The sequence below is a fragment of the Nomascus leucogenys genome, chromosome 8 (assembly GCF_006542625.1).
Source record: "Nomascus leucogenys isolate Asia chromosome 8, Asia_NLE_v1, whole genome shotgun sequence".
In the NCBI taxonomy this organism is placed as follows: Eukaryota; Metazoa; Chordata; class Mammalia; order Primates; family Hylobatidae; genus Nomascus; species Nomascus leucogenys.
In genome coordinates this window covers 103,827,944-103,840,820 of record NC_044388.1, presented here as the reverse complement: position 1 = coordinate 103,840,820, position 12,877 = coordinate 103,827,944, and positions in this window count along the sequence as shown.

The window sequence follows — 12,877 nt, the reverse complement described above, 5'->3', positions numbered from 1 at the left end:
TTTTTTTTTTTTGAGACGAGTCTCGCTCTGTCGCCCAGGCCGGAGTGCAGTGGCACGATCTCAGCTCACTGCAAGCTCTGTCTCCTGGGTTTAGCCATTCTCCTGCTTCAGCCTCTCCGAGTAGTTGGGACTACAGGCGCCCGCCACCACGCCCAGCTAATTTTTTATATTTTTAGTAGAGACGGGGTTTCACCGTGGTCTCGATCTCCTGACCCCGTGATCCGCCCGCCTCGGCCTCCCAAAGTGCTGGGATTACAAGCGTGAGCCACCGCGCCCGGCCGCAAATGTGGTTTCTTGGAGCAACTAGATCTTGTGAGTTGTAGGACCCTTGGGGCGGGGGCAGGGGGATGAGGAGAACTTGGGGGCACAGTGAGGGGTCAGAAACACAGGGAGGTGGGGGCATTTTTACTGTTGGCGATGAGAAAGGTCAGAAAAGTGATTGGTTGGTCAAAAGTGGGCTCACATTTGGGCTCTGTCTGACCTCCAGTGGGTCCTTGGGCCAATGGCCTGAACCCTGCTCTTGAAAGGGTTCGCAAGACCGCATCTGTAAAGTTCCCGGTGCAGGGATACGGTCCAGGGATGCTGGGGGCACTTAGTGAGTGGTGGCCCATGAAGCTCCCGCCCACTTTGTGTGGTAGGCAGGCAGCTCCTGGAATTTCTGACACCCCTGGACCCCGCCTGTGGTGGTCTGCGCTTCCCAGGGTGCCTGTTCCCTGCAGGCAGGGCAGCCCTGGGAGGGCAGAAATGTGACTGGCAGAGGGAGGAGACCCCCACGCTTCTGCACAGGCCTCAGCCTGAGTGCACTCACAAGTGAGGGAGCTCTGGCTGCCCAGGCCTTGTGGGGAGAGGGGGAGGCCTAGCCCAGTGCCCTTCCAGCTCAATGCGATGCCCCTGCTCCTGCCGGACTCTGCCCCCTCCCCCACCTGAACAGCTGCTCCCACAGGAGCCTAGGCGGGCAAAAATTCCCACGGTGCTCCCAGCTGACCCGGGGCCTCCCCGTGCCTCCGCCATTTCTATTCTGTTTTCTCCAGGCCCATCGCAGGGGGTAGCTCTGAATTCCCCCCTTAATGGGGCCCACAGCCCCTCAGGCAGCCTGGAGCCCACAGAGGGTGTCATCTTGGAGACCTGCCCTCCTCGCCTTCATCAGCACCAGGATGGCTTTGTCAGTACCACGTGGCAAGAGGGACAAGCTGAACTTCTAGGCAGGGAGGGGACGCTGCAGGGTGGAGGGAGAGCACTTTCTGGGGCTTGCTTGGAGACTCTCCCCAAAGCTCCCTACTTTGGACCATAGGCCGCTACTTGCCACAGGGGCACTGTCTCATTATCGCCTCTCCAGCGGCCTTCCATAGTCACCTGGGGACTGAGACTGATGGGCCCAGAGCTGCTTCAGCTGTGAGACACAAAGTCAGCAGCCCCGCAGGAGCTGGGTCTTCTGAGGGGAGTCAGGCAGTGCACAAAGCCATGCAGACTGCAGCACCAGCCAAGGACAGTGGACAGTGGCCTGGGGCACTGTCACCTCTGGGAGGCTTTGGAGGGAAGAAACCTAGGCCCTAGGGAGGCAGGGAGGCCAGGCATCATTAAACATGCCCTTGGCCAGGTGCACTGGTTCATGCCTATAATCCCAGCACTTTGAGAGGCCAAGGTGGGAGGATCACTTAAGGCCAGGAGTTAAAGACCAGCCTGGGCAATATAGCAAGACCCCCATCTCTAAAAAAAAAAAAAAAATTAACCAGGCATGGTGGCATCCACCTGTAGTTCCAGCTACTCAGGAGGCTGAGGTGGGAGGATTGCTTGAGCCCAGGAATTCGAGGCTGCAGTGAGTTATGACCGTGCCACAGGGTCTCTGTTCACAACGCCATCTGGTCTGAGTTAGGTACAGGCCAATAAAAGAGGCAGTTAATCTACAACAAGGTCAGTGATGGGGAGGGGAGTTCTGGTCTCTGGTCTTTCCTCATCATTTACAGAACGGGAACAATGGGGAAGAGGGTTAAGCTCCGGTCTAAGAGGCAGATCTGCAGAACAGTCTCCATGACCCACATCACAGTCACATATCTCTCAAGGCTTAAAGTGGTTTTGGGGTTCCAACAGCTTTTATATTTTTTTTTCTTTTTTTTTTTTTTGAGACAGAGTCTCGTTCTGTCACATAGGCTGGAGTGCAGTGGCACGATCTCGGCTTGCAACCTCCGCCTCCTGGGTTCAAGCGATTCTCCTGCCTCAGCCTCCCGAGTAGCTGGGGACTACACGCACGCACCACCACGCCTGGCTAATTTTTTAAATTTTTTTGGTGGAGAAGGAGTTTCATCATGTTGCCCGGGGTGGTCTCAAACTCCTGATCTCAAGTGATCCACCCGCCTTGGCCTCCCAGAGTGCTGGGATTACAGGCACGATCCACTGCACCCAGCCAGCTTTTAAATTTTACGTACTCTCACATGCTGGATACCCAGCTGGTATCAGAGAATTGGTGTGAAAAGTAACAAATATTTGGTGTTAGAAAAACACCATTTCTCCCCCTAACCCCCCAGCTCTGTGTCGTGGAAGTTTTACCTGGGGTGTTATACTCTAGGCAGGTGTGGTCAAAAAGACGGGCTCTCCTCCCAGCTCCTAGTCTGGCTCTTCATTTCACCCTGGGAGGGCAAGGCTGCTGGCCTTTCTTTACACAGCACCCCACCGCTCCCTGCCCATCCCTGTGTTGCAGAATCTCTATTGCAAGCAGGTACAGCAGAGAGGACTTTCCCACAAGGCCCACCTGGAGCGTGGAAGCTCTTCTCCAGGTGCGGCAGGTTGAGAATGCTTGGGCCCTGCTGGCCCAACTCCAGCTAGCTCATAGGATGGAGGCTTTTTCACATCAGGCGGGCCGAGACCAGCTGAGAATACCAGTGGCTGCCACCCCCTGGTACCCACTTATAGAGCAGGGTGTGACTTAGGAAAAGTAGGTCCCTCCCCCAGTTTGGGTGCCGTGGCACGTGGGTTTTTGCTCTGGGGAAAGAGGCAGGGGAAGAGAACAAAGAGCTCTGTCACTCTGCCGAGGGGACTCACTTTACTTCTGTCACAGCTTCAAAAAATCCATGTTTAAAGGCCGTCAAAGACAAAATTACAACCGATCAGTTTAGATATCATAATTGACTCTTTCTCTCTCTCTTTCCCTTTCTCTCTCTCTTTCTCTATCTTTCTTTCTCTTTCTCTCTTTCTTTCTCTTTCTCTCTTTCTTTCTTTCTCTTGCTCTGTCACCCAGGCTGGAGTGCAGTGGTATGATCTCAGCTCACTGCAACCTCCACCTCCTGGATTCAAGTGATTCTCCTGCCTCAGCCTCCCAGGTAGATGGGATTACAGGTGTGCACCACCATACCCTGCTAATTTTTGTATTTTTAGTAGAGATGGGGTTTCACCATGTTGGCCAGGCTGGTCTCGAACTCCTGACCTCAGGTGATCTGCCCGCCTCAGCCTCCCAAAGTGCTAGGATTACAGGCATGAGCCACAGCACCTAGCCTTAATTGGCTTTTGTTATTCTAGAATTGGGCAATAGAATGAGTGTCCCGATTTGCTGAACAGGGGAGGCTGGTTTTACAGATAGAGAAGGCTGACAAAAGCAGAAACAACAAAAAGTGGATTGGTTGTTTCAAAGTGACTTTCAGCTGTGTGCAGCGGCTCACGCCTGTAATCCCAGCACTTTGGGAAGCCGAGGCAGGTGGATCACCTGAGGTCAGGAATTCGAGACCAGCCTGGCCAACATGGCAAGACCCTGTCTCTGCTAAAAATACAAAAAAAAAAATTAGCCAGGCGTGGTGGCACATGCCTATAGTCTCAGCTACTTGGGAGGCTGAGGTAGGAGAATCGTTTGAATGTAGGAGGCAAAGGTTGCAGTGAGCTGAGATCGTGCCATTGCCCTCCAGCCTGGGCGACAGAGCAAGACACTGTCTCAAGAAAAAAGAAAAAGAAAAATAATGACAAATGTTGGCAAAGCATGTCACGATGTCACAGGCTCATGTCAAAAGCCCAGCACCTGGCACCTGATGAGTTCGCAACACATGGTTGTGGTGATGATAATCACGATGATGATTTGTCAATTAAGATGACACAAACACGCCGGTTTTTGTTTGTTTTTTGAGACAGGGTCTCATTCTGTCTCCCAGGCTGGAGTGCAGTGGCACAACCACAGTTCAAGTGATTCCCCACTCCCACCTCCACCCAGTAGAAGGGACTGCAGGTGCATGCACCACCTCCAGCTTTTTTTTTTTTTTTTGAGATGGAATCTCGCTCTGTCGCCCAGGCTGGAGTGCAGTGGTGCGATCTTGGCTCACTGCAAGCTCCACCTCTTGGGTTCACGCCATTCTCCTGCCTCAGCCTCCTGAGTAGCTGGGACTACAGGCGCCCATCACTATGACCGGCTAATTTTTTGTATTTTTAGTAGAGACAGGGTTTCACCATGTTAGCCAGGAAGGTCTTGATCTCCTGACCTCGTGATCCGCCCACCTCGGCCTCCCAAAGTGCTGGGATTACAGGCATGAGCCACCACGCCCAGCCTACCTCTGGCTAATTTTTAAACAATTTTTTTTTTTTTTAGAGACGGGGGTCTCCCTGTTTTGCCCAGGCTTGTCTCGAACTCCTGGGCTCCAGTGATCCTCCTGCCTCAGCCTCTCAAGGTGTCGAGATTACAGGCACGAGTCACTGTGCCCAGCCAAACATGCCAATTTTTTTTTTTTTTTTTGAGACGGAGTTTCACTCTTGTTGCCCAGGCTGGAGTGCAATGGTGCGATCTTGGCTCACTGCAACCTCTGCCTACCAGGTTCAAGCAATTCTCCTGTCTCAGCCTCCCGAGTAGCTGGGATTATAGGCATGTGCCACCATGCCCGGCTAATTTTATATTTTTAGTGGAGACACCGGTATTTCTCCATGTTGGTCAGGCTGGTCTTGAACTCCTGACCTTAGGTGATCCACCCACCTTGGCCTCCCAAAGTGCTGGGATTACAGGCGTGAGCCACCGTGCCCGGCCCAAACATGCCAATTTTTAAAGATTTCAAGTAGATTGGGCACTTTACCAGGGAAATGACTGGAACGTTCAGGTTCATCAGCTCTGAGATGAAGAGCACTTTCTTTAGCAGGTCAGGTACTCCTGATCCTTGGGCTGGAGGCTGTCTGGCAAACAGCTGAGTCTTAAGTGCCTTCATTCATTCATTCATTCATTCCCTTTGTTTATTCAACTAATAGATCCCTGCTTCTATGCCCTTATTAAAGTGAGTGGCTCCGTGTGTGTTGGGGAAGACGTCAATCAGATGTGAACACAAGTAGCAGAATTACACCTGTGATCTGGTACTATGATACGTTAACTTGAAAAAAATCACATGATTTATAAATTTGGGAAAGGAGAGGAGGAGACTCCTTTAGAGGAGGTTACAGCCTGCAAGGTGGTCATCCCACAAGCTAGGAAGCGTGCCTCCAGCCAAGACCAGAGACAGGTAAGAGAAGGGGTTGGGGTAGGAGCTTTATGCTGAACGGGTTGGCTAAACATACATATTTAGCAGATTGTAGGAGGGGCTATGCATATTCATGAAGGTGGTTTGACACATGCATATTGAACAAACATGCATGTACCATTCGACCCATGTTTACTTTGGGGTGGAGACTTGGCATTTAAATATATTACAATTAGGCCCTATTTGTCGAAAGGGCTTTTCAGAAAATGAGGGCACGCAAGTGCTCTGTAAACTGGCCAGAGCCAGTCCATAGTCTTCTTATCTGGAGATAGTTGCTGAAATCAGCCTCTTGTCCAGTGAAAGCTGTAGTTATGGCTGGTGGAACAGGTGGTCAGCCCCTCAGCCTCTGGGAGCTGGGTGAATTGTAATTGTTTTAATATTGCTTATCTCCAGGCCATCTAGAACTTGTTTAGCTGCTAGAGAAAAAGAAAAGCTTGTGGCAAGTGTGGAGGGTGTGACTTAATCCTCACCTGCCATGGCCTGAGGTCCTGTTTATAATTTGATACTGTATTGCTATAAAGAGTCTGTTCTGCCAGTCTTATGATCTCTATTTTAACATGAATGCTGGTAGGTTGTTGTTTCTAAACTGTAAAACGGAGAGGCTTCATGAGGCGTGTCTGACCCCCCATCTCATGGCTGGGAACTGTTTTTAAGGTTTTTCTGGGGTTCCTTAGCCAAGGGGGACTCCATTAAGTCAGCGAAGGGCTGATTTCATTTTTTAGTTGACAGAGGAAAGGTACAGAGAGCTCCAAAAGCACAAGGAGGAGCCAGGAACAGCCCCCATCATGGAGGCGCTAGGCTTGGAGGAGAAGGAGATGCTGCCCATAAGGGGTGTGGGTGGGAGGTGGAAAGACAGCACAGGGCCTAAGGCAAGAAAAACAACTCAAATTTGATGAAGGCCAGAGAAGCTGCAGCTGAGAGGAGGGAGCAGGCAAGAGGGGGTCAGAGAGACAGCCTAACACATAAGCTTCCTAGACCAGAGAAGGAGCAGTGCAGTATTTGATCGCAGCAGAAGTGCAGGTTCCAAGTTACTTTATTTTTTATTTGACTTTATTATTTTTTTGAGACAGTCTTGCTCTGCTTCCCAGGCTGGAGTGCACCACAACCAGCTAGTTTTTGTATTTTTAGTAGAGACGGGGTTTCACCCTGTTGGCCAGGCTGGTCTCAAACTCCTGGCCTCAAGTGATCCGCCCGCCTCAGTCTCGGGAGGCACTTATATTATTCGGGAAAATTGAGGTTAACTTCTCCAGGTCACACAGGGAAGTCAGGAGTCAAATCCCAGGCTCAACTCCATAGCCCATCTGGTAACTATTATGCAATAAACACTGAGAATTAAAAGTGCCTGTTGTCCTAGGAAGAGACTGTTCTGGTAACAGCTAACTCCCAGAACCAGTTTTTTTTTTTCCCCCGATAGCCCATTTTATTTTGCTCAGCACAGTCTTTCATCCTACTTTAGGGTATCACATGGAAAAAATATGGAACGCTTCACCAATCTGCGTGTCATTGGTTCCAATTTTAGTATTCATACTGCCTAACCCAGCACCCGGATAGAATGACCAACACTTCACAACCCCGCCTCGGAAAGCCAGCCAATCAGCAACCGTCTTACTCCAAGAACCCCGCCTCCAGGGCCAGGGGCGACCAATCCCTAAACAGCCCGGCTAGCGGACGCTTACTAGCCCCAGAAGCCCGGCCGCCCCAATCCCTGTCCCGAGGCGGCGTCTGACCCGCCGCCGTGACCGGTGTTGGGTGTCGGCCTTTTCCTTGCTCACAGTGTTTCGGCCGAGAGTGTTGGTTCCGCGTTGGTTGAGGGGAGTGCGGGCGGCCGGGCAGAAGGCGCCCTGGCAGCAACTCCGGGTGGAGTCCCACTCTTGCCAGAGCGCCGGGGGTTCCTCGGGCATTTTGGCTTCTGTGAAACCCCAAGAAGTTGTCCTTGGCCGGGCGCGGTGGTTCACACCTATAATGCCAGCACTTTGGGAGGCCGAAGCTGGCGGATGACTTGAGGTCATGAGTTCGAGACCAGTCTAGCAAACATGGTGAAACCCCATCTCTACTAAAAATACAAAAATTAGCCTGTAGTCCCAGCTAACCCGGAGGCTAAGGAGGGAGGATCACTTGAACCCGGGAGGGAGAGGTTGCAGTGAGCCGAGATCACAGACCACAAAAAGTTGGTCTTGTGGGAAGCCGCTGCTGGGACAGGGACAGCTCCAGGGGCGGCTAATTCAGGACCTTTAACCCATCCCTTCTCTTTTTTGTTGTTTTTTCTTAGAAACAGACAAGGTGGTGGATTCCCCATACCATTACACCCTAGATCCAGGGATTCTATATCCACAGGGAGGGGCACACGTGCTTCAGAGAGAATGGGTAGGAATTTGCCCCACCCATTTTTATTTTTTGAGACAGGGTCTCACTCTGTTGCCCAGGCTGGAGTGCTGTGGTACAATCATGGCTCACTGCAGCCTTGACCTCCTGGGCTCAAGCAAGCCTCCCAAGTAGTTGGGGTTACAGGCATGTGCCACCATGACTGGCTAATTTTTCTTTTTTCTTTTTTGTAGAGATGAGGTCTCACTGTGTTGCCCAGGCTGGCCATGAACTCCTGGGCTCAAGTGATCTGCTATCCTTGGCCTCTCAAAGTGTGGGATTACAGGCATGAGCCATTGTGCCCGGCCTGTTTTTTGTTTTTCTAGTAGCCATTCTAATAGGTATGAGGTAGTGGTTTTGACTTGCGTTTCCCTAATGACTAGTGAAGTTGAGCATCTTTTTGTGTGCTTATTTGCCATTTGTATAATTTATTTAGAGAAATGGCTATTCAAATCCTTTGCCCATTTTTTCTGGTTTTGATTTCATTTATTTTTAAATAGATTCGGGGTCTTGCTATGTTGCTTTGGCTGGTCTCAAACTCCTGGGCTCAAACCATCCTGCCACCTGAGCCTCCCAAGTAGTTAGTATTACAGGCACATGCCACCAAACTTCTGCCCATTTTTAAGTCAGATTGTTTTTGTTGTTGAGTATAGGAGTTCTTGCATCTGGATATTAGCCCCTTATCAGATATGTGATTTGCAAACAGTTTTTTCCCACTCTGAGACTGCCTTTTTCACCCTGCAGATTGTGTCCTTTGATTGTAGCTTTAAATTTTGAAGTAGAACAATTTACCCATTTTTTCTTGTTTTGTCAGTGCTTTTGGTGTCATCTGAGCACACGATTTTAATGATAAACAGAGCAAGCACTATCTGAGCACTTCCCCTTCATAAAGAAGCAGTGCTCCCACCAGAAGGAGACTCAAATTCTGCTCAGCACCATTCAGCCCAGTTGTTAAGAGGGAGCACATGTGTTGACAGTGTCCTTCCACATAGTCTGCCACGGACACTTCCCACCAGCCAACAGTGTCATCTGCTCAAAGGATGCTGGAGGTCAACAGCAGCTGTTTGTTTTTGTTTGAGACAGAGTCTTGCTCTGTCACCCAGGCTGGAGTGCAGTGGTGTGATCTCAGCTTACCGCAACCTCTGCCTCCCAGGTTCAAGTGATTCTCCTGACTCAGCCTCCCGAGTAGCTGAGATTACAGGCACAAGCCACCATGTTCAGCTAATCTTTGTATTTTTTTGTAGAGACGGGGTTTCACCATGTTGGCCAGGCTGGTCTTGAACTCCTGACCTCAGGTGATCCACCCACCTCTGCCTCCCAAAGTGCTGGGATTACAGGCGTGAGCCACTACGCCCGGCCAGCAGCAGCTGGTTTTACAAACTTGGCAACAGTCGGTGCCCCTTTTTACTCCAAGGAGCGTAACTCAGATCACTGTCTCTGTAGTTTGGGTTTCTTCCCAACCTTTAGCAATGGAATTCATCAGTTTCATTCTAGACTGTATTCTTTAGTGCTTGGTCTGGAAAAATGGGCTTGGCTTATGGACTAGGTTACTGTGCTTCAGTTGAAATTGATTGAAATATTTGATTGAAGTAACTGAAATAACTAAAATATTTCAGTGTGTTCATCCACTCTTTGACAATGTTCTTTTATAACAGATAATGCACAGGGGACCAGGCAGGTATAACTCACTGGCCCAGGAAAATCCAATTTTTATTGTAGCACTTTATTTCCACTCTTTTTCTTCTTTTTTGTTGCATGTGTAAAATCATCATCCTTGAAGAGTCATTTGTTCCAGCCTATACAGACTCACACTCTGTATTCACACTGGAATCCCACTGTCTGCTCCGAGAATGTTTTCTTTCTTTTTTGAGATGGAGTCTTGCTCTGTTCCCCAGGCTGGAGTGCAATGGCACAATCTGGGTTCACTGCAACCTCTGCCTCCCAGGGTCAAGTGATTCTCCTGCCTCAGCCTCCCAAGTAGCTGGGATTACAGGTGTCCACCACAACGCCCAGCTAATTTTTTTGTATTTTTAGTACAGACAGGGTTTCACCATGTTGGCCAGGCTGGTTTCAAACTCCTGACCTCAAGTGATCCGCCCTCCTCGGCCTCCCAAAGTGCTGGGATTAACAGGTGTGAGCCACCGCACCCAGTTGATACTGTTTTTCTGATAGTGGAGGGCTCTGGAGTCAGACGGCTGTGTTTAAATCTAGTCTCTGCCATGTACTAACTGGAGGGCCCTAGCCAAGTTGCTTTGTCTCCATGTGGTTTTGCTTCCCCATATGTAAATAGGGCTAATAATGGCACCTAACTCCTAGAGTTGTTGAGAAGATTCAGCAAGTCACATACAAAGCACTCAGTGCCTGGCACATAATAAGTGCCAATATATTATTTATTTATTTACAGACAGGGTCTTGCTCTTGTCCCAGCTAATGTGCAGTGGCACAATCACAGCTCACTGCAGCCTCGAACTCCCGGGCTCAGGTGATCCTCCCACCTCAGCCTCCTGAGTAGCTGAGACTACAGGCACATGCCACCATGCCAGGGTAATTTTTAAATTTTTTGTAGAGACAGGGTTTCACCATGTTGTCCAAGCTGGTCTCAAACTCCTGGGCTCAAGTGATCCACCTTCCTCAGCCTCCCAAAGTGTTGGGATTACAGGCATGAGCCACTGTGCCTGGCCTTAATATATAACCACAATCAGAATGATTGTATTAATATGTTTTTTTTTTTAATTCAATGAAGCACTTTTAAGCCCATGGCTCATTTGGAATTGAAGATATAAGACAACAATAATAACCATCCTTTCCCCATGGCCAGTCACTATCCTGACTTCGGTGTTTGTCATTCCCACGCATGTTTTCACACATTTACAACGTATGTATCCATAAGCAATATATGGTGCTTTTTATGAGGTTTGAAGTGCCGCGGTTTGCCACGGTTACTATGGGACTGAATGAAGGAGGACGAATGCAGAAATGAAAACTTAAAAGAAACTGTTTTAAAAGAAGGGGTCAGGGGAAGAAGAAATGGGCTCCCTGCTTCTAGGGAGCAAGAGCAGCAGCTCTGAGCTTCTACAGCCCTTTGTATTTACGGGGTAGAAAGAGCAGGGAAGAGGAGGTAATGATTGGTCAGCTGCTTAATTGATCACAGGTTCACATTATTGCTAACAGGCTTCAGATGTACCTAATCACAAGAAAACTGGGCTTAGGGAGTGACTGCCCTCTGCATTCCTTCTGGGCAGCAGATGCAGTTTGTCAGTTTGCCAACACTCTGCATTTATGAGAACAGTTTGCTGTTTACTCACATAGCCTCCAGGATACTGAGTTGATCACGACCCTCACTCTTTCAGCCTGCAACATTGAAGCTTTATGTAAATGCACTATCCTGTCTGTATCCTCCCATACTGTGCTCTTTTCACTCATCGTTAAGTGTCTGAGATCTATTCATGTTGATATATGCAACTGTGTGTCATGCATTTTTAACTGCTTTAAACTCACCATTGGGTGAATATACAGCTTATCTGTTCTCTTGTTGATGAGCATTGGGCTTTTTTAAATTTATGAGACTATTTATTCTTTTCTCCCCAGGCTTGGCTTGGACTCATCGTCAACAGCAGCAGCAGCAGCATCATCATCATCATCATCATCAATGGCTGAGCCCTCACTGTGCTTCCTGGTAGCCCGGCTCAGCTTCCTGCCTCCACAGGCACTACAGGAGGGAACAAAGTCACCTGTCAGGATCATGTGGAAAGAGATCAAGGGTAGATTTAACCCCAGGTGTGCTGATGCTGAAGTCTGTGCTCCTAACCACTCTGGCCTTCTGCTTCCTCAGGAACAAATGCTTGGTGTCATTCCGAGGTGGGTGCACAGGCCCCCAGCAGTCTCTGCTGAGTCCCACAGCCTGGACCAGGGCCTCCGGAAAGGCACAGTGCCTGGCTGCAACTCACAGACCTGGCTTTAGAATGGCTCAGTTGGTGTTGCATGCTTTGGGTTGTTTTGGAACTCCCTGCTCCTCCAAGGATATTTAACACCGTTGAAGACTTTTTAGCAGTTGCCTGTGGGTTCCATCTCTGCTGGGTAACACAGGAGGACCAGGGCTTTGGCCAAGAACCTAAAGGGCCACACTCATTTGCTCTTGGGTGGTAGTGAAGGGGTAGAATGGAGACAGGTGACAGGAAGCTGGGACAGAAGACTTCAGAAACAACCAGGGAGATACTAGAAAGCCACTCCCAGGAGCGTGGAGGGACAGACAATCCCGGGAAGCAGCAAACAGTGCTGCTTTTGCTTTAATGTAAATTCGGCTTAGAACAATTTAGAATTTTAAAAATTCCAATGTTGGATCTCGTTCCAAAGCCTTCTGTTTGCTGGTGAACTAATGATAAGGATAATGGGGGCCAGACACGGTGGCTCACGCCTGTAATCCCAACAGTTTGGGAGGCTGAGGCAGGCCAATCGCTTGAGCCTAGGAGCTCAAGACCAGCCTGGACAACATGGTAAGACTCCATCTCTCCAGAAAAATACAAAAATTAGCTGGGCATGGTGGCACGTGCCTGTGGTTCCGTGGTTCCAGTTACTCAGGAGGCTGAGGTGGGAGGATCACTTGAGCTCAGGAGGTCAAGGCTGCAGTGAGCCGTGATTGGGCCACTGCACTCCAGCCTGGGCAAGGGAGTGAGACCCAGTCTCAAAACAACAACAACAACAACAACAAGAAGACAAGACAATGGGTGTCAGGGGAGTGAGCTTTCTGAGTTTCTGCATCTCTCTGAGCCTCAGCTTCCTCATCTGTAGAATGGGAGAGGATCTGCCTAACAGACAAGTATGTGAGGGGCCTGGCATGGTCAATCAATGGTTGTTACCTCCTTATGAGGCATGTCTCACCAGACTATAGCAGGCTGTGGTGGTACAAATTCCACCAACTGCCCTTGAGTTGGTAGCTTTCTCAGTGCTATAAAGGAGATCGGGATCAGAATGAGAATGATGGGGGAAAAAGAAGTAGAGACAGAAGTCCCTACAAAGGGTCTCACTCCCCTGGGCCCAGCATTCTA